Below are 21214 nucleotides of genomic sequence, written 5' to 3'. Positions count from 1 at the left end.
TATTGGCATCTGTCATCAAATTGTAATACTTCAGAAGTTGGTCATCTATCAAACCTAATTCTGTAGTTAGACCCAATGCAAAAAAATAGTCTGAGTAATTCCACGTTACCGGAAGCGCCATTCCATGCAGCAACATGACATTTGCATTTTTTTTCAAGATTTGTGCATGTTAGATGGCACATCCTGCATATAGCGTTCAAGAACGTATCGATACTACAACGACCATGCCGAACTCTATCATCAGACTGTTGCCAAAATTATTCCGTCTTCTCTGGTTGTCTTCGCAAGCATGATGCCCTTGTTTCCAACTGTACGGCTGAGCATGACATCTATGGCTGGCTGTCTTCTTAGAAACATGTGAGGTTACAAAATTGGTTGGACGATACCAGCCTGGTTGGATAATAACGTCTTCCACCTGGCACCTTCACTTATTCTCAAGGTGTGTGTTCATCTGGTCGTATCGTTTGTAAGGATTGAAGTGATAAAGAACAAAAAAAGCTGGAAGCCGGAGAACCTTACATGCATGCCACACTTCCAATGCGGCTGGCTTGTGGCTACACTGCCTCCTTGGAAGATGTGGCGCAAGTTGTCTGTGCTCTTTTATTCATTATATATATATATATATATGCTCGTTATACGCCTTCCAACAACAGCTAGGAGCAGCATTGGTTCTTTTACTTGTGATAGGTGCACAAGACGAAGTTGAGGGGAATGAAAGCGACAGAAGTAACTTCCTAGAGCGGCTAAGCGAACCCATATCTCCGCATAACACGAGCCATCGTTTTGCTAATTGTGCCGCGGTGGCCCCCTTCTCCTAAAGAAAGGTTCGGGAAAACCATTATTTTAAATAGGGCCCTTCAGGCCCTATTCAATAATTGAGGGATTGGAAAGATTTAGTGGGTAGTACTCTCCAGCGCTGTTGCTCTCGAATGCTGCTCGTGCTGACAGTCCATGCCCTGGTCTATTGGTCAATCTCAAATTCCGGTGTCTAATAAACGCCCTTACAAGAGCTGGAGGGTGCTTTGGCCTACAACGGCCATCCTGGAACTGCGATCCCGTACCCTACACTCAACCATGCCTCAAGACGCATACCAGCAAACCCCTCCTATTCCATCTAAACAAGTGCTTCCTCGGTGAATCATTGGCTCTAGTGTGCTTTCACACAGGGACACTGCCATTTTCAGCGGCTTGGACAGTGACGTCGAGGACTGGCTTAACAACGTACGAGATGGTAAGAGCCAACAACAAATGGGACGACCCCGCGAAACTGACCAACGTGGTCTCCTATCTCGCGGGTGTGGCCAGTCTCTGATACAACAACCAGGAGTCCGGGTTTCCTAAGTGGTCCTCATTGAAGACCTCTTTAGTGGCTGTTTTTGGTCGCCCAGCCATGCGCAAGCTGCGTGCTAATCGCGTTTGCGAGAATGTGCACGCAACCGGGTGAATCATTTACCAGCTGCAATGAGTATGTTCTGGACTTCTGTAAGAGAGTCAACGTGACGATGATGGAGTCCGACAAAATCCGATGTGTCATGGTGCCTTCAGCATGCCTCATCTTATTTTTTTTATTCTACCCTCAAAACCGAAGTATTACAGAGGAGAATGGTTAAAAACAGACACGTAAATAAACAAAGCAGCAAGAAATGGTTAGTTATTACAGCAAAGTTCATTAGTTAATTGTATCCGGGAGTCATGGTCTGATAACGCCGAACGAAACTTTGAGTTGTCCTCGAATGCGACAACTGCGCCGGGAAGGTGGTTCCATTCCTGAGAGGTCCTAGGCATAAATGATTCGTTACAGGTTCCGGTGCGGCACTGAATGATTCCAACCTTATGGCTATGGTCAATGCGAGAGCAAATGTAGGTAGGAGATGGTATTAGATTCTCGCGCAGATACGATTTGTGGAAATATAGTTTATTCTAATGAATCCTCATTCCATAACCAATATCGTCACTCTATGGCAAAGGTAAAAGGACCTATGCAGGCACTGCTCGTTGAGACGTCGTCCTTCATCGCGCGACGAACACATTGCTGGTTTGGCTACCAGCTCTGACCAGTTAGGCTGCTTGAAGAAATGAAAGCGTTCGTCCGGGAAGAAGTTCCACGCCAGCTCTCCTTGATGACCTTCCCACAGCCGCCGCGTACACAACAGTCTGCCTTGAATTTTATGCATCCGTCCCACTGCCCGATTCCGCAGCAAACCGACGAGGTCTAATCAGACCAGCGCCATCGTTTTCCCATGGCTGCTCCAATAAGCTGCGCTGAAATGGTTGCGCCACCCCAACTGGTCACTGTGGCTGCACGACTCAGCTACGCTGAAGTCATCGCGCGGAGTCAACCACTCTCTCCAAATATACCTGCCCGTTATGTCGACGTCGTGGCTAGGCCGCAACTGCAGCCCGCCATTAAGTCATATCAGCAGCTTCCCCCTACTATGCATCCTGTGACATGGATGGGACCAACACCAGTTAATCGGTGGCGTACTCCAGACAAGTAGCCCATATGCTTTGCCTGCGCCTACGCCATTCACGTTGCACGTTTTTGTAATCGTGTGCAGCCGCTCAGCGGCGCACCCCCGTGACCATCCACCCAAAGCGTCCATATAACCACCACTCATCCGCTCTGTCGCCGACTCTGCGCATGACGAAAACTAGACGCCGTTCGCCGGGTCCTCGCCGCCGCTCTCTGTCGCTTTGTGCGACCTCGCCCCGTCACTCTGGATCATGAAAACTAATCGTCGTAGTCCAAGAGACGAGGGCTGCGACACCGACGAAATGTTAAAGTCCTAACGCAGTTCCTGGAACGTAATCGAGGTGTTTAATGACGAAGGTAGCGCCGTTGCACTCGTAGACACAGGAGCCGCCATACGTATTACGTATGCTAAGCTTTGGCGTATAGTACGGAAAGGCGCGGCGCCATTTTCTGGGCTGTGCCTCCGCCGGACAGCCAGTGCTGAGAATATTGACCCCTTGGCAGTTTGCACTGGTCGTGTTGTCACTGCCGACATTCTATACTATGTCGAATTCGTGATTTCCTCAAGCCTGCATGATCTCAACTCTGGCTACATTTTCTCTCCCACCACAATGCCGTGATTTATGGCGCAAACGCCGAAATAGAACTCTCGCCATTGTCGTACCTGACGCTGGCCGACAGTCCTTCGACTTCGCACAAGCTACTCGTCAAAGACGACGCCACTCAAGACGACGAACTCATCAGCAATTGGGTCCGTTTATTGCAGCAGCTCCTCCTACTCCATTGCACAAACTGTGTTCATCCGACTGAATTTGTGCCCGAGAAGGTCTACTGCTACCTTTCGCGACCGTATCAGTCACTGAGGGATCAAGCACTATCCGTGTTAGCAACCCATCTCCATGCGCTGTGTTGCTGCTGTAAGGGTCTGTGACTTGCCAGGATGGAAGCCATTGAAGCCGCGCAAGTTCTGGACGTGCCCGATGAGACGCACTGCTCCACTTAAAGTACACTCAGGGCTATTTCTACGTCTGCTCCGTCTCACTGTAATGTATTTGGCTTCTTCATTGCTGATAAACCTTACGCCGGCGGAACGTTCCCAGCCTGGGTGCCTGATAAAAGAAGTTCTTTCTTCTTTCAATGTCGGGCAAGCTTCGCTGGAATGAACGTCCACTCTTACCCATCGCATCGGCACTGGCTCCCACCTGCTGCTTCGCTAACGCCCATATTGCGTGTCCCCCAAAAAACGAGGAGTAATTAAACCGAAAGTCCACATGCTTCGACCCAAAGTGATTCGACCTTGGAACAGTCCGTGGGCATCACCTGTAGTCCTTGCTGCGAAAAAAGAGCGTTCTGTATGGTTATGTTGGACTTTCGGTGCCCTAACAATATTACAGACAAGCACGTTTACCCACTACAGCGAATTGAGGACGCCATTGACAACCTACAAGGAGCAGGATTGTTTTCTTCTCTTGATCAGTGCTTAGAGTATTGGCATGTAGTCGTGGGAGACGACGATCGACCGAAGACAGCTTTTATAACGCCCGACGGCTTGTACGAATTTAACGTCATGCCGTATGGAGTTTGTAATGCGCCCGCTACTTTTGAGCGCATGAGGGATATTGTTCTGCGCAACTTGAAACGGGATATATGCTTGGTCTACCTTGAAGACGTCATTGTTTTCGCTCCTGATTTCCCTACGCATTTTGAACGCCTCCGGCGTGTTGTGACGTGCTTGTGAAACGCGGGCCCAAACAAAATTTAGAGACCGGCCGATTTGAAGCCCGGCAGCTGATCATACTCGGTTACGTCATCTCCAAGGATGGAATTCTCACCGGTTAATTGCGAAATTACTTAAACCTACATTCATCAAAGATCTGCACAGTTGCGTAGGTCTGTGCTCCTGCTTGAGACGGTTCACCCGAAACTTCGCCACCGTGATATAGCCCCTGACAAAGCTCCTTGGAAGCAGCGTGCCCCTTTCCTTCTGGTCGTCAGATTGTAACGAGGTGCTCGCGATTTTGCGCTGCTTGCAGACGTCATCTCCATTGCTGCCTCACGGCCACCCGACGGCCCCTACAGAGGTGCACACTGATGCCAACAGTCTCGGCCTAGGCGCAACCCTTGCGCAGCGTAAGCACGGATTTCATGAATACTTTGTGGCTTATGTAATTCACACGCTGAAGTAAGCAGATGTTTGGCGATCATCTGGGCTCTTCATAGGTTTCGATCATATTTGCGCGGCCACCCATTTGACCTCGTCACGGACCACCGCGCAGTTGGTGTTTCTCACTGAAGGACTCGTCAGGCCGCCTTGCGTGTCGGCCACTTCGCCTGCGGAAATGCGATATTTTCGTGCCATACGACAGCGGCCGCCAGCACTCTGAAGCCGACGCCCTGCAGCGCTCTCGCTTGCTAGACAACAATGCCCGCTGCTCCGCATCCGAGCATACCATTTCTACCATCGACCTTCGCCCCATCACTTCCAAACGGCGCCATCACCACTGGATCGGCTCGATGATAGACTTGCTCTCTGATCAATTGGCCCAACCAGCCACTCGCGAATTAAGTCGTCAAGGCGACCATTTCGTCATTTGCGACGACCTACTCCACGGGCGCTATTACACCCCCGATTGCCGCAAGTGGTTGCTAGTAGTACCCCGCAGTCTGCGTTTTCAAATATGCGCGTCAATACACTCTGAACTCCGGTGTGTACTTTCGGGAGTAATCAAAAATCACTAGCGCAATCAACCGCAGTACTGCTGGCCCGGAAGGTACAGCTGCGTTCAGAAGTTCGTTCGCCCTTGCCCTGATTGACAGCGCTGGTAAACTTCACGCACCTCGCAGCAGCCGGTCTGCAACGATAACCTTCCCCTACCTGGCCGTTCGGGTGCGTCGGAATTCATTCGTATGGGCCACTTCCGCAGACATCTTGTGGTAACCACTTGGCTATCGCGGCTATTGACCACCTCATGCGATACGCCGAAACTGTCGCTCTCCCAGCCGCTACGGCCCGCGATGTTGCCTCCTTCATGCTCGCCGATTCATACTGAGTGGTGCTCCACCACAGGACTTGCTCATCGATCGGGGATGTCTAGTGTCGGAAATTGTCGAAGCCATCCTCGAGAAGTGCCACGTGGTGCTCTGCACAACTACTGCTTACCTAATACAGACCAGTAGCCTCACAGAACCCTTTAACCGTAAGCTTGGAGATATGCTCGCAATGAACGTAGCCTCTGACCACACAAATGGAGATGCAAATCTACCCTTAGCAACCAACGCCTACAATACCGCCACTAAGAGCGCCAATGGTTTTTCACTGTTTTTTCTTATTCTGCGGCCTGCCCCCGTCACACACCAATCCAAACAATCCTTCGCTACAGTCCAGATGCATCTGAGTGTGCTCCCATTTCTGCCACATCCAGGCGTGCCGAAGAGTGTCGCGATCTCGCGCGTGCTTTTACTTTTAACGACCAAGAGCGCCAGAAGAGCGTTCACGGTGACACCATTTCTTCGCCCATGTTCCTCCCTGGAGCGCTTGTGTGGGTCGCGGTCTCTTCCACTGCACCTGGGCAGTAGTCGAAACCAGTGCTCAATTATGGAGGCCCCTACCACGTCGTTGAACGCACATCTCCGGTCAACTACGCGATCGAACCCGTTAAACCGTCTTCGAATATGCGCAGTCATGGACGAGACATTGTCAACGTCGGCCGCCTAAAGACCTAGGATGACCTACTCATAGTGACAAGCTAGCGAAAGGAACACCTGCTCTAGCGCTAGGGTGCCAAATGTTCCTTCAGGCAGTAGTCATGGCAACGTCGTCACGTCACCTGCACGCCTCTCGCAATTACCGACGGCTGCTATCCCATGTGGCGTGGGCACTGACGACTCCTGCTGTTTCCGGGTGCCGGAGAATGTACTACAGTTAGTGTTAATGCTTTCTCTATATTGCTTGATGCTTTCTCATAAGATTATTGCTTTCTCATAAGAAGTATAGGCGCTGGGGATTAATTATGTATATGTAGAACTTTACTTTTACAAGGGAATTATAAAAATACTTTTTTTCGTAAATGACGCATTCCGACTGATCTATGCAGCATTGCATAGACAGAACGACAGACAAAATAACTTTGTTTACGAGGTCTTGAGAAGCTCTGCCTGAGGGAAGAGCTGCGAAGCACTCCCACGTGGGGACTGGTAGGCGGAGTCTTACCGCCGCATCTCTCTGGAGAGCCCAAGTTTGCTGTGAGAGTTCGGCGAAATAAAAATATGTACAAATGCTTTGTCGCCAATATAATGCGTCACAAGCTCATAGGCACGTGCGAATGCATAACACCCAGTCCCTCACAATCTCACGAACTGTGCTTTTCTCACTTACGCTCATCCACTACACGTAGAAAAATCAACAATTCTGATTTCCTAAATACGAGGCCAACGTGAGCTGTCAAAATAACAACGTCGCCACCATACCATCGTTAAAAGGGGGGCCCTCTTCGTGCTGCTTTCATTACAAACACGTATGAACTCGACCCGTGAACAACACCACTCACATGTGCATAAACACTTTGGTGCACACGGTATAACTGTTAGGAACTACAAACGTTGCTAGACAGCTAGGTAATTGGAAAATGTTTCCCATAACATCCATTCTGCAGGGTGTGGGATGTGAGCATTTTTTTTATTTAAGACAACACAATATTTAAACTTTACAGCCGTTCACAATAAATGATTGAGCTAATATTGTTGCCCATTGGAAGCTGTGAATTTTTGTTGTTTCATTAGAGGGATCTCCAAAAAACTTTCGCACATATCTTTACGTGAAAAATGTAGGAAACCACCAGTTTCATGTATAGTTATGTCTATCGTCGGGACTGCAAATGGGTTGAGTTCTGACAAATGATCGAAAACCCCGTACTCTGTGCACAGTCTGAAAGCTCCATCTTGCTTCGGTACAACTGCTATGGGAGAAGCGAATGGTGATACTGAAGGTCGGATTATATCGGCGTCTAGCATCTCCTGCAGTCTTTCCTTAGGCTATACCTTTAGCCTCTCGACATATTGTGAGGCGATTTGGGGATGACTGTCTAGTCAGTTTGAAAGGAGCATAGTGCGACTTCATCGCTTATGAAGAACCTCCTATGGATACAAATTCAGGGTAGGTCGTTGCAATATTCTAAGCGCACTTGGCCACTTATTATCTGTCTACCCTCCAGTGTCTCGTCCCTTGGTAGTCATTCAACTAAAAGCGCTTCATCCCAGTATACGTTGATTCTCGGTTTATTTACGTCTAGTCTGCACAGAAGAATGTTAAGAGTCACACAATCACCAATACTTCATTCTCTGTTTTGAGACCTGGGAACCCAATGTTTTCTAAGGCCCACTTATTGTGCAATGTGACGTTCCCATCGTAACCTTGTATTTTTGGCAGTGTCCCAGCACGCACGCGATCTGGATCCACCTGCTTCACATTTGTCATCGATTTAGATGAGAGAGAGAGAGAGAGACAACTTCATGTAGTCTCTTCAAGTTAGGGAGCGTTCATTTAGATGAACGGCTCCCTAACAACGCTCCCATAAGTCTTATTTTTCACTTTGACTGGAAGGTACAGTAGGCCAAAGCAAGTTATATAAACAGTCTCTGTTGTAGTCATCGGGGGCAGAGTCATCATCCTTGTTTATATCTTTTTTTGCCGCCGGCAATCCTTCGGCATCGTTGTCAAAATTCTTCACCCGACCGGCGCAAGCACGCCAACCGAACTTCTCTATGCTGCTTTCAATGCGGCTTAGCTACCGCTGATAGCGTCTTAAACAATACGAGTTGGCCCCTCCGGACCACTGGTCAGCCGTCTAGCCGCTCTGGTCAGTTTTCGTGTATTACGCCGGCTGTATTAAGGTTCGGCAATATACCTTTATCTAGAACGTATAGCTCAAAAGAAAGGACTGTTGGTAGTTCTTTATGCCCTTCTAGAATATTAATATTGGCGCTCTTTACGAAACTGTAATATTGGAGAAGTAGATAATTTATCAAATCACATCATTCAATAGGCGGAATCCAAAAGGAATCTGAGTACATCCACGTGACGGCAAGCACCATTCTGTTGCATATTTGTTTTCAAGACTTTGTACACGTTAGCTAGGACAACCTGTACGTAGCGTTCAAGAACGTATCGATAATAGAACGACCATGTCAGACTCACTCCACCAGACGTCGCCAACACCGTCCATAATGTACTCTGCCGTCAAATGAAAGTGGAGCTACCTCAGAAAAAAGAGGCTCTGTTATTGTTCATATATGAGCAGGTGATGAAATTAATTCTCGTATTTCTGTGCCTATAAGAACAATGATTTGCGTAAGTATGGCCAAGTTACGGGTACCAGCAATATGTCCACGTAGCCAATAAAGTAATGTGTCAATGTAGTCATCGACATACGCAGGAGTGCCACTGATGGTGACCTGCTCCCAGCGTTTCTTTCTGTTCAGCCATCAAATGAAGAATTTGCTGACTGTAAAGGCGATTTTCATTTTTACTCGGCAAGTCATGATAAGCAGCACGTGGTTTTTACAAAGCTACCAAGCACAGCATAGTGACTCAGTGACGTTATATCAACAGCGCTGGTGATATGTTCGTCAGATGCCATCGCACAATAATTCAGAAAGAGTCATGGAAGAATGCACAAATTATCAAAAACTTTTTTCATGTCATTGATCGGAATATATAGTACATAATTTTTGCTGGTACATGGAAATTGCGAAAAGATATTACAAGATTAATCAAATGAAATACCTAGTATTCAAATACCTCTATGCTTTCAGATTTGCTGAAGAAATCTATTTAGGCTGCTTCAAATTTATGTAAACCTGAATAATAGATTACGTTTCTGAAACAACACGGCACATGTACCGTTGTGGAGGGGTGGGTTGGTATTACATTCAAAAGGTAAAGCAAAATCTAGTATGCGCAGAATAGGGCCAGACGAGATATTGTGTACCACAAAGCGGCACATTATTTCACACTTGTTATTTCAATCAAAGGAACTTTGCCGCTGCGTTATTCGCTCGAGGGACATAGTTTTGATTGCAAAATTATTTATGAAAGGTCTGATATTATCTACTAATCCCTGAACACACACAATGCGTGGACGTCATATGGTTTTACGTATCGGGAGATCTCTACGGTGCCTTATGTCGAGCCTTTGCCAGTAACGCCAGACTCTTCCAAGAACCACAATTTTTTTTCAAGAATCCACTTTCCTTGGAATTAACCTTGAGGCGTGCCAAGTCCAAGGAATTTATAGCTGAGACAGGCGTTCCTCATCCTCGGTGTGTCGAATGCAAAAAAAATATAATGTCGCCTATGTAGGCGTTGGCAAATACACCCATGAAAGGCTTCAGGGCTTCGACAGCGATCTTCTGGAAACACACTCACGAGTACTTCTACTCGAAAGGAAGACGTATATATTCGTACAAATCGAAGGATGTAAGAAAATTAGTGTGAAGCTTTCTTGTTTTGTTAGAGGGATCTCCCTGAAGCCTTCGCATAAATCAATTCGTGTAAAGTGCAGGCAACCGCCTGAGTCGTGTATAGATATGCCTATCGTCGGGACGGGAAATGGGTTTATTTATTTCAGACGATTGAAAACCGTGTATTCTATGCACAGCCTGAAATCTCAATCTTGCTTCGGCACAATTGGCGAATGGTGGTACTGAATGCCAGATTATATCGGCGTCTAAAATCGCCTGCAATCCTTTCTTAGACCACATCTTTCGCTTTCCGCACATATTTCAGGTGGTTTGAGGATGACTGTTTTGTCAGTTTGAAAGGGGCGTTGTGCGACTTGATCGCTTATGAAGAACTTCCTAGGGACACAAGTTCGGGGTAGGTAGTTGCAATATTCTACGCGCACTTGACCATTTGTAAATAAACTGTCCACCCTGCTGTGTCTCTTCTCTTGGTAATATAGGAGAAGAAAGCGGGTTAGCAGAAGCGCTCGATTTTTCTTAGTCATATGAAAAGGAGCCAACAAACTCTGACACAAGGGAACTCTTAAGGGAAAGTACTTGCGCTGAATAAACGAAGTAAATAAATGATAACCTAATGGAATCGAAAGTGGATGAAAAAACAACTCGCCGCGCAGGTGACGAACGATCCCAGAAACTTTCCATTTCGGGTGCGATGCTCTACTAATCGAGTTAACGAGGCTTGCCCTCCCACTGTCTTGCGCATTTATGTTTCTGAGTAGAACACTGGGAGTGTTAGCCAGCGCCGCCACGCAGAGACCTTGGCGGCAGATATGGAACATCATTTCTGCCGGATGCGTAACCAGAACGTGATATTTTTTTGGTGAAGGGAACCGGTCAATCAACCCACGCAGGCCACCTGTAGGTATCAATGTTGCCGGATTTGAGACCCTCGGTATGTAATAAACGAGGAGAAAATGAGTTAACCAGGGGAGCGATTTTTATTTGTCATATCATAAGAACCAACCAACACTGACACGAGGGACAACTTAGGGGAAATTACTTGTGTTTAATAAAAGAAATAAAGAAATTATAATTTAATGGAAACGAAAGTGGACGAAAAATCATACTGCCGCAGGTGGGGAACGTCCCTTGAAGGTCATTCGGCTAAAAACGCGGCGTCCATGTATACATTAATTCTCTGTTTATTTACATCTGGTCTGTGTTGAAGAAAGTCATGCGTCACACCCTCACCAATACTTCACTCTCTATTTTATGACCTTGGAACTCAAAGTTTACCAAGACCCACGTATTATGCGATGTCACCTTTCCATCATAATCTTGCATCTGTAGCGCTGTCCCAGTAGGCAGGTTACCTGAATACACCTGCTTCGTCTTTGTATTCGACACAGAAGCACCGCTGCCTACCAGAGGGATCATACGGCTTTTTTTTTCAATTTAGCCGGATGGAGGAGTATGCTAAAGCTAGTTAAATAAACAGTCTCTGTTGTAGTCATCGGGTCAGAGTCATCACCCTTGTTTATATTTTTTTGTCGCCGAAAATTCTTGGGCGTCGTTGTAATGATAATTCACTCCACCGCAAGCAGCACGCCAAGCAAGTTTTTTGTGCTGCTTTCCATGTCGCTTAGCTGTCGCTGATAGTGTCTTAAACAATCCGAGTTGGCCCTTCTGAACTGCGGCCCGGCCGTCTATGCACTCGGGTCAGTTTGCGTACTTTGCGCCTGCTCTTTCTAGGGTCGGAAATACACCTTTAAATTAAAATAATTATGGGCTTTTACGACCCAAAACCACTTTCTGATTATGAGGTACGCCGTAGTGGAGGACTCCGCAAATTTTGACCACCTGGGGTTCTTTAACGTGCACCTAAATCGAAGTACACGGGTGTTTCAGCATTTCGCCGCAAGGTGATGCGGCCGCCGAGGCCGGGATTCGATCGGATGACCTCGTGCTCAGCAGCCCAATACCATAGCCACTGAAAAACCACGGCTGCTATACATCTCTATCTAGCACGTATGCAGCAATAGAAAGAACTATTGGGAGGTTTTCATGCTCTTCTACAATTTACTATTGGCACTTTTCATCAAATTGTAATATTTGAGAAGTTGCTTACTTATCAAATCAAATAACTAATTAAACGCAAGCAAAAATTAGTCTTAATACTTCCGCTCGACGACAAGCACCATTCGGTCCCACAACTTCGTATTTGGATATTTGTTTTTGAATCTTTGTACACGTTAGCTATGACAACGTGTACACAGCCTTGAAGAACGTATCGATACTTCAACGACGGTGTCGGACTCTCTCCTGGAGACGTCGCCAACGCCGTCCATAGTCTACTGTGTCGTCCAATGAAAGTTGAGCTACCTCAGAAATAGGAGGCTATCTTAATGTTCATTCGATGGGTAGGCGATGAAGGCAATTCTAATATTTGTGTGCCTATGAGAACAGCGACTTGCGTAAGTCTGACGAAGGTATGGGCATTATCGATATATTCATGTAGCCACTAAAGTAATGTGTCGAGGTAGTCATCGACAAACGTAGGAGTGCCACTGATGGTGAGGTGCTCCCAGCTTTTCTTCGATGCACGTACCATGCGCTGACTCGCATACCAAAAGAGTCTCTAGAAATATCATTTCTCGAAGTTCAACTGCTTGCATACAATCAAAGGGGGTAGAGCTTACGCCAATGTATCCACACAGCTGTGTTTGAAGCAATGAATTCACTTGCAACGTATATGCAGTTTTTTGAAGAGCCACTTTTGGCGTTAAGTATGGTGTTCTGCCATCAAATGAAGAATTGCCTGACTGCAAAGGCGATTGTCATTTTTACTCGGAGAGTCATGATAACCAGGAGGCGGCTTTTTACGAAGCTACCAAACACAGCATTGGGATTTAATGACGTTGTATTAACAGCGCTGGTGTAATGTCCGTTAGATGCCATCGCAGAATATTTCAGAAACAATTATTGAAGACCGTTCAAATTTGAGCGAACTTTGTATCGGAAATTATCAAAAACTTTTTCATGTCATAGATCGGAATAAAGAGTTCATGATTGTGGCTGGTACATGGAAATTGCAAAAACATATTTGAAGAATAATCAGATTAGATACCTATTATTTAAAAAGCTTTATTATCTCATATTTGCTGAAGAACTATGTGTTGGCTGCTTTAATTTTTCGTAAAACTGAATAATAGATTACTTTTCTGATACAAGACGGAACATGTACCGTTGTGGGGGGTTTCGCTATTGAGTTCAACAGGTAAAGCGAAATCTAGTATGCGTAGGATAGGGTCAGACGAGATGTTGTGTACCACATTGCGGCACAATACTTCACATTTGTGATTTTAATCAAAGGGGGCTTGTCGGTGCGGTATGCGCTCGAGGGACGTAGTCTTGATTGCAGAATAATTTATGAAATGTCTGATATTGCCTGCTAATCCCTGAACACACGGAATGAGTGGACCTCATATGGTTTTACGTGTCGGGAGATCTCTATGGAGCCTCACGTGGTGAGATTACCAGTAATGCCAAAGGTTCTTTCAAGAACCACAATTTTACTTTTCAAGAATCAACTTTTCATGCAATTAACTTTGATGCGCGCCAAGTCCAAGCACTTTATACCTGAGACAGGCGTTTCTCATCCTCGCTGTCTCGAAGGCAAAAAACAATAATGTCGCCTATGTACGCATTGGCAACTACACCTATGAAAGGCTTCAGGGCTTCGACAGCGATCTTCTGGAAACACACTTACGAGTACTTCTACCCGAAAGGCAGATGTATATATTCGTACAAATCGAAGGATGTAATAAAATTAGTGTAAAGCTTTCTTGTTTTGTTAGAGAGATCTCCCGGAAGCCTTCGCGCAACTTAATACGTGACAAGTTCAGGTAACCAACTGTGTCATGTACAGAATTCCTATCATCGGGACGGCAAAGGGGTTGATTTATGTCAGACGATCGAAAACCCTGTTTTCTATGCACATTCTAAAATCTCAATCTTGCTTCGGCACAATTGTTAGGGGGGAAGCGAATGGTGGTACTGATTGTAGGATTATATCGGCGTCTAACAATTCCTGCAATCCTGCCTTAGACCACATCTTTGGCTATCTGCACACATTGTCAGGAGATTTGAGGATGACTGCCTTTTCAGTTTGAAAGGGGCGTTGTGCGACTTGATCACTTATGAAGAACTTCCTAGGGAGACAAGTTCGGGGTAGGTCGTGGGAATATTGTACGAGCACTTGACCACTTGTAAATAATCTGTTCACCCTGCTGTTTCTCTTCTCTTGGCAATATACGAGCCGAAAGCGGGGTAACCGAAGCACTCGATTTTTTGTAGTCATATCAATAGGAGATAACAAACACCGACACCAGGGACCACTTAGGGTAAAGTACTTGCATTGAATAAACGAAGTAAATAAATGATAATTTAGTAGAAATGAAAGTGGATGAAGAACAACTTGCCGCAGGTGGTGAACGATCCCAACCCCTTCGCATTTCGCGTGCGATGCTCTACTAATCGAGTTAACGCGGCTTGCACTCCCACTTTCTTGCGCATTTATGTTTCTGAGAAGAACACTGGGAGTGTTATCCAGCGCCACCACGCCCAGGCCTTGGTGGCGGATGTGGAACATGCTTTCTGGCGGATGCGTAACAAGAACGTGATCTTTTTGGTCAAGACAACCGGTCAGTTAATCCACACCTGCTACCTGTAGGTATCAATGTTGCCGGATTTGAGGCCCTCGGTATGTAATAAACGAGGAGAATAGGAGTTAAGCAGGGGCGCGATTTTTATTTGTCATATCATAAGAACCAACCAGCACTGACACGACGGACAACACAGGGGAAATACCTCATGTTTAATAACAGAACTAAAGAAATTTTAATTTAATTGAAATGAAAGTTGACGAAAAATCAAACTGCCGCCGGTGGGGAACGTCCCTTGAACGTCATTCGGCTAAAAACGCAGCGTCCCTGTATACGCTGATTCTCCGTTTATTTGCAACTGGTCTGCATTGAAGAAAGTCATGCGTCACTGCATCACCAATACTTCAGTCTCAATTTTATGACCTTGGAACTCAAAGTTTACCAAGACCCACGTAATATGCAATGTCACGTTTCCATCATAATCTTGTATCTGTAGCACGGTCCCACTAGGCAGGTGAATTGAATACACACGCTTCGCCTTTGTTTTGGACACAGAAGCACCGCTGCCTACCAAAGGGATCATAGGGCTTTTTAACAATTTAACCCGATGGAGGAGCATGCTAAAGCTAGTTAAATAAACATTCTCTGGTGTCGTCATCGGGTCAGCGTCATCACCCTTGCTTATATCTTTTTTTTGTCGCCGAAAATTCTTAGGCGTCGTTATAATGACTATTCACTCCACTGCAACCAGCACGCCAAGCAAGTTTTCTGTGCTGCTTTCAATGCCGCTTAGCTGTCGCTGATAGCATCTTAAAGAATTCGAGTTGGCCGCTCTGGACTGCGGCTCGGCCGTCTGTGCACTCGGGTCAGTTTGCGTACATTGTGCCTGCTCTTTCTAGGGTCGTAAATACTCCTTTAAATTAAAATAATTATGGGCTTTTACGAGCCAAAACTAGTTTCTGATTATGAGGTACGCCGTAGTGGAGGACTCCGCAAATTTTGACAACCTGGGGTTCTTTAGCGTGCACCAAAATCTAAGTACACGGGTGTTTACGCATTTCGCCGTATGGTGATGCGGCCGCCGAGGCCGCGATTCGATCGGAGGACCTCGTGCTCAGCAGCCCGACACCATAGCCACTGAAAAACCACGGCGGCTACACATCTTTATCTAGCACGTATAGAGCTATAGAAAGAACTATTGGGAGGTTTTCATACTCTTCTATAATTTATTATCTTCACTTTTCATCAAATTGTAATATTTGAGAATTTGCTTACTTACCAAATCAAATCATTAAAAACGCAAGCAAAATTTAGTCTTAATACTTCCACTCGACGGAAAGCACCATTCAGTCCAACAACTTCCTATTTGCGTTTTTATTTTTGATTCATTGTACATGTTAGCTAGCACAACCTGTACATAACGTTCAAGAACGTATCGATACTACAACGACGGTGTAGGACTCTCTCCAGCAGACGTCGCCAACACCGTGCATAGTCTACTCTATCGTCCAATGAAAGTTGAGCTACCTCAGAAATAGGAGGCTCTTTTATTGTTCATTCGATGGGTAGGCGACGAAGGCAATTCAAATATTTGTGTGCCTACGGAAACAGCGATTTGCGCAAGTCTGGCGAAGGTATGGGCATTAGTGATATATTCATGTAGCCCCTAAAGTAATGTGTATAAGTAGTCAGCGACAGACGTAGGAGTGTCACTGATGGTGAGGTGCTCCCAGCGTTTCTGCTATACACGTACCATGCGCTGACTCGCATACCAGTAGAGTCTGTAGAAATATCATTTCTCGAAGTTCAACTGCTTGTATACAATCAAAGGGGGAAGAGCTTACGTCAATGCATCCACACAGCTGTGCTTGAAGCATAGGCTTCGTTTGCAACGTATATGCTGTTGTTTGAAGGGACAGTTTTGGCGTTAAGTATGGTGTTCTTCCATCAAATGAATATTTGCCTGACTGGAAAGGCGATTGTCATTTTTACTCGGAGAGCCATGATAACCAGGAGGCGGCTTTTTACGTAGCTACCAAGTACAGCATTGTGAGTTAATGACATTGTATCAACAGCGCTGGTCATGTGTCCGTTAGATGCCGTGGCAGAATAATTCTGACACAGTTATTGAGGATTGCTCAAATTTGATCGAACTTTCTGTCGGAAATTATCAAAAACTTTTTCATGTCATAGATCGGAATAAAGAGTTCATAATTGTGGCTGGCACATGCAAATTGCGAAAACATATTTGAAGATTATTCAGATTAGATACCTATTATTTAAAAAGCTCTATTATTTCAGATTTGCTGAAGAACTTTATTTTGGCTGCAATTTTCGGTAAAACTGAATAATAGAATACTTTTCTGATACAAGACGGCACATGTACCGTTGTGGGGGGTTTCGGTATTGAGTTCGAAAGGTAAAGCAAAATCTAGTATGCGTAGAATAGGGTCGGACGAGATGTTGTGTACCACATTGTGGCACAATACTTAACATTTGTTATTTCAATCAAAGGGGCCTTGTCGGTGCTGTATGCGCTCGAGGGACGTAGTTTCGATTGCAGAATAATTTATGGTATGTCTGATATTACCTGCTAATCCCTGAGCACACGCAATGTGTGGACGTCATATGGTTTTACTTGTCAGGAGATCTCTATGGAGCCTGATGTCGTGACATTGCCAGTAACGCCAAAGACTCATCCAAGAACCACAATTTTTCTTTTCAAGAATCCACTTTTCTTGCAATTAACCTTGAGGCGTGCCAAGCCCAAGCACTTTATACCTGAGACAGGCGTTTCTCATCCTCGGTGTCTCCGAGGCAAAAAACAATAATGTCGCCTATGTACGCATTGGCACATCCACCTATGAAAGGCTTCAGGGCTTCGACAGCGATCTTCTGGAAACACACTGACGAGTACTTCTACCCGGAAGGAAGATGTATATATTCGTACAAATCGAAGGATGTAATAAAATTAGTGTAAAGCTTTCTTGTTTTCTTAGAGGGATATCCCGGAAGCCCTCGCGCAACTCAGTACGTGACAAGTGCAGGTAACCAACTGTGTCATGTACAGAGTTCCTATCGTCGGGACGGGAAATGGGTTGATTTATGTCAGACGATTCAAACCCTGTATTCTATGCACATTCTAAAACCTCAATCTTGCTTCGACACAATTGTTATGGGGGAAGCGAATGGTGGTACTCATTGTCGGATTATATCGGCGTCTAATATCTCCTGCAATCCTTCCTTAGACCGCATCTTTCGCTCGCTCCACATATTGTCAGCTGATTTGAGAATGACTGTCTTTTCAGTTTGAAAGGGGCGTTGTGCGACTTGATCGCTTATGAAGAACTTCCTAGGGACACAAGTTCGGAGTAGGTCGTTGGAATATTGTACGAGCACTTGATCACTTGTAAATAACCTGTCCACCCTGCTGTTTCTCTTCTCTTGGTAATATACGAGCAGAAAGCGGGGTAACAGAAGCGCTCGATTTATTTAGTCATATCAATAGGAGATAACAAACACCGACACCAGGGACCACTTAGGGTAAAGTACTTGCATTGAATAAACGAAGTAAATAAATGATAATTTAGTAGAAATGAAAGTGGATGAAGAACAACTTGCCGCGCAGGTGGTGAGCGGTCCCATAACCTTCTCATTTCGCGTGCGATGCTCTACTAATCGAGTTAACCCGGCTTGCCCTCCCACTTTCTTGTGCATTTATGTTTCTGAGTAGAACAGTGGGAGTGTTATCCAGCGCCACTACGCCCAGGCCTTGGCGGCGGATGTGGGACATCCTTTCTGGCGGATGCGTAACCAGAACTTGATCTCATTTGGTTAAGGCAACCGGTCAATAAATCCACAGATGCTACCTGTAGGTATCAATGTTGCCGGATTTGAGACCCTCGGTAGGTAATAATTGAGGAGAAAAGGAGTTAACCAGGGGCGCGATTTTCATTTGTCATATCATAAGAACCAACCAACACTGACACGAGGGCCAACATAGGGGAAATTACTCGTGTTTAATAAAATAAATAAATAAATCATAATTTGATGGAAATGAAACTCGACGAAAAATCAAACTGCCGCAGGTGGGGAACGTCCCTTGAACGTCATTCGGCTAAAAACGCAGCGTCCCTGTATACGCTGATTCTCCGTTTATTTGTATCTGGTCTGTGTTGAAGAAAGTCATGCGTCACTCCATCGCCAATACTTCACTCTCTATTTTATGACCTTGGAACTCAACGTTAACCAAGACCCACGTAATATGCAATGTCACGTTTCCATCATAATCTTGTATCTGTGGCACTGTCCCAGTAGGCAGGTTACCTGAATACACGTGCTTTGCCTATGTTTTCGACACAGAAGCACCGCTGCCTACGAAAGGGATCATAGGGCTTTTTTACAATTTAACCGGATGGAGGAGTATGCTAAAGCTAGTTAAATAAACAGTGTCTGTTGTAGTCATCAGGTCAGAGTCATCACCCTTTTTTATATTTTTTTAGTCGCCGAGAATTCTTGGGCGTCGTTGTAATGATTATTCACTCCATTGCAACCAGCACGCCAAACAAGTTTTCTGTGCTGCTTTCAATGCCGCTTAGCTGTCGCTGATAGCGTCTTAAACAATCCGAGTTGGCCTCTCTGGACTGCGGCTCGGCCGTCTATGCACTCGGGTCTGTTTGTGTACATTGCGCCTGCTCTTTCTAGGGTCATAAATATACTTTAAATTAAAATAATTATGGGCCTTTACGAGCCAAAACCACTTTCTGATTATGAGGTACGCCGTAGTGGAGGACTCTGCAAATTTTGACAACCTGGGGTTCTTTAGCGTGCACCTAAATCTAAGTAAACGGGTGTTTTCGCATTTCGCTGCATGGTGATGCGGCCGCCGAGGCTGCGATTCGATCGGATGACCTCGTGCTCAGCAGCCCACCACCATAGCCATTGAGAAACCACGGCGGCTACACATCTTTATCTAGCACGTATAGAGCTATAGAAAGAACCATTGGGAGGTTTTCATGCTCTTCTACAATTTATTATTTTCACTTTTTATCACAATGTAATATTTGAGAAGTTGCTTACTTATCATATCAAATCATTAATTAAACGCAAGCAAAAATTAGTCTTAATACTTCCGTTTGACGGAAAGCACCATTCGGTCCAACAACTTCGTAATTGCATATTTCTTTTTGAATCTTTGTACATGTTAGCTAGGACAACCTGTACATAACGTTCAAGAACGCATCGATACTACAACGACGGTGTCGGACTTTCTCCAGCAGACGTCGCCAACGCCGTGCATAGTCTACTCTATCGTCCAATGAAAGCTGAGCTACCTCAGAAATAGGAGGCTCTTTTATTGTTCATTCGATGGGTAGGCGACGAAGGCAATTCAAATATTTGTGTGCTTACGGAAACAGCGATTTGAGTAAGTCTGGCAAAGGTATGGGCATAAGCGATATATTCATGTAGCCACTAAAGTAATGTTTCCAGGTTGTCATCGACAGACGTAGGAGTGCCACTGATGGTGAGGTGCTCCCAGCGTTTCTTCGATACACGTAGTATGCGCTGACTCGCATACCAGTAGAGTCTGTAGAAATATCATTTCCTGAAGTTCAACTGCTTGCATACAATGAAAGGGGGGAGAGCTTACGTCAATGCATCCGCATAGCTCTGCTTGAAGCAATGGCTTCATTTGCAATGTATATGCTGTTGTTTGAAGGGAGAGTTTTTGCGTTAAGTATGCTGTTCTGCCATCGAATAAATAATTGCCTGACTAGAAATGTGATTGTCATTTTTACTCGGAGAGTCATGATAACCAGGAGGCGGCTTTTTACGAAGCTACCAAGCACTGCATTGTGACTTAGTGACATTATATCAAAAGCACTGGTGATGTGTCCGTTAGATGCCGTGGCAGAATAATTCTAAAACAGTTATTGAGGGTTGCTCAAATTTGATCGAACTTTCTGTCGCAAATTATCACGACCTATTTTCATGTCATAGATCGGACTAAAGAGTTCATAATTGTAGCTGGCCCACGCAAATTGCGAAAACATATTTGAAGAATAATCATATTAGATACCTATTAATTAAAAAGCTCTAATATCTCAGAGTTGCTGATGCACTATATTTTGGCTGGAATTTTGAGTAAAACTGAACAATAGATTACTTTTCTTATACAAGACTGAACATGTACCGTTGTGGGGGGTTTATGTATTGAGTTCGAAAGGTAAAGCAAAATCTAGTGTGCGTAGGATAGGGTCAGACGAGATGTTGTGTACCACATTGCGGCACAATACTTCATATTTGTTATTTCAATCAAAGGGGCCTTGTCGGTGCGGTATGCGCTCGAGTGACGTAAATGTCTGATATTACCTGCTAATCCCTGAACACACGCAATGATTGGACCTCATATGCTTTTACTTGTCGGGAGATCTCTATGGAGCCTCATGTCCTGACATTACCAGTAATGCCAAATGTTCTTCCAAGAACCTCAATTTTACTTTTGAAGAATCCACTTTTCTCTAAAATAACTTTGAGTCGTGCCAAGTCCAAGCACTTTCTATCTGAGACAGGCGTTTCTCATCGTCGGTGTCTCGAAGGCAAAAAACAATAATGTCGC

General features: G+C 45.2%; 1 long non-coding RNA gene across 1 annotated transcript in view; it reads right to left on the bottom strand.

The window, feature by feature from the left end:
• Positions 1-20991, bottom strand: part of LOC142586928 (uncharacterized) — a 59819-nt gene extending 38828 nt beyond the window's left edge. The window contains exon 1 of the long non-coding RNA XR_012829299.1: positions 20968-20991. This is a non-coding gene — a long non-coding RNA (uncharacterized LOC142586928). The remainder of the gene's footprint in view (positions 1-20967) is intronic.
• Between the last annotated feature and the right edge of the window lie 223 nt (positions 20992-21214).

Source organism: Dermacentor variabilis, chromosome 7 (genome assembly GCF_050947875.1).
Source record: "Dermacentor variabilis isolate Ectoservices chromosome 7, ASM5094787v1, whole genome shotgun sequence".
In the NCBI taxonomy this organism is placed as follows: domain Eukaryota; kingdom Metazoa; phylum Arthropoda; class Arachnida; order Ixodida; family Ixodidae; genus Dermacentor; species Dermacentor variabilis.
Note: the sequence above shows the minus strand (reverse complement) of the source record. Positions and strands in the feature narration are given on the sequence as shown.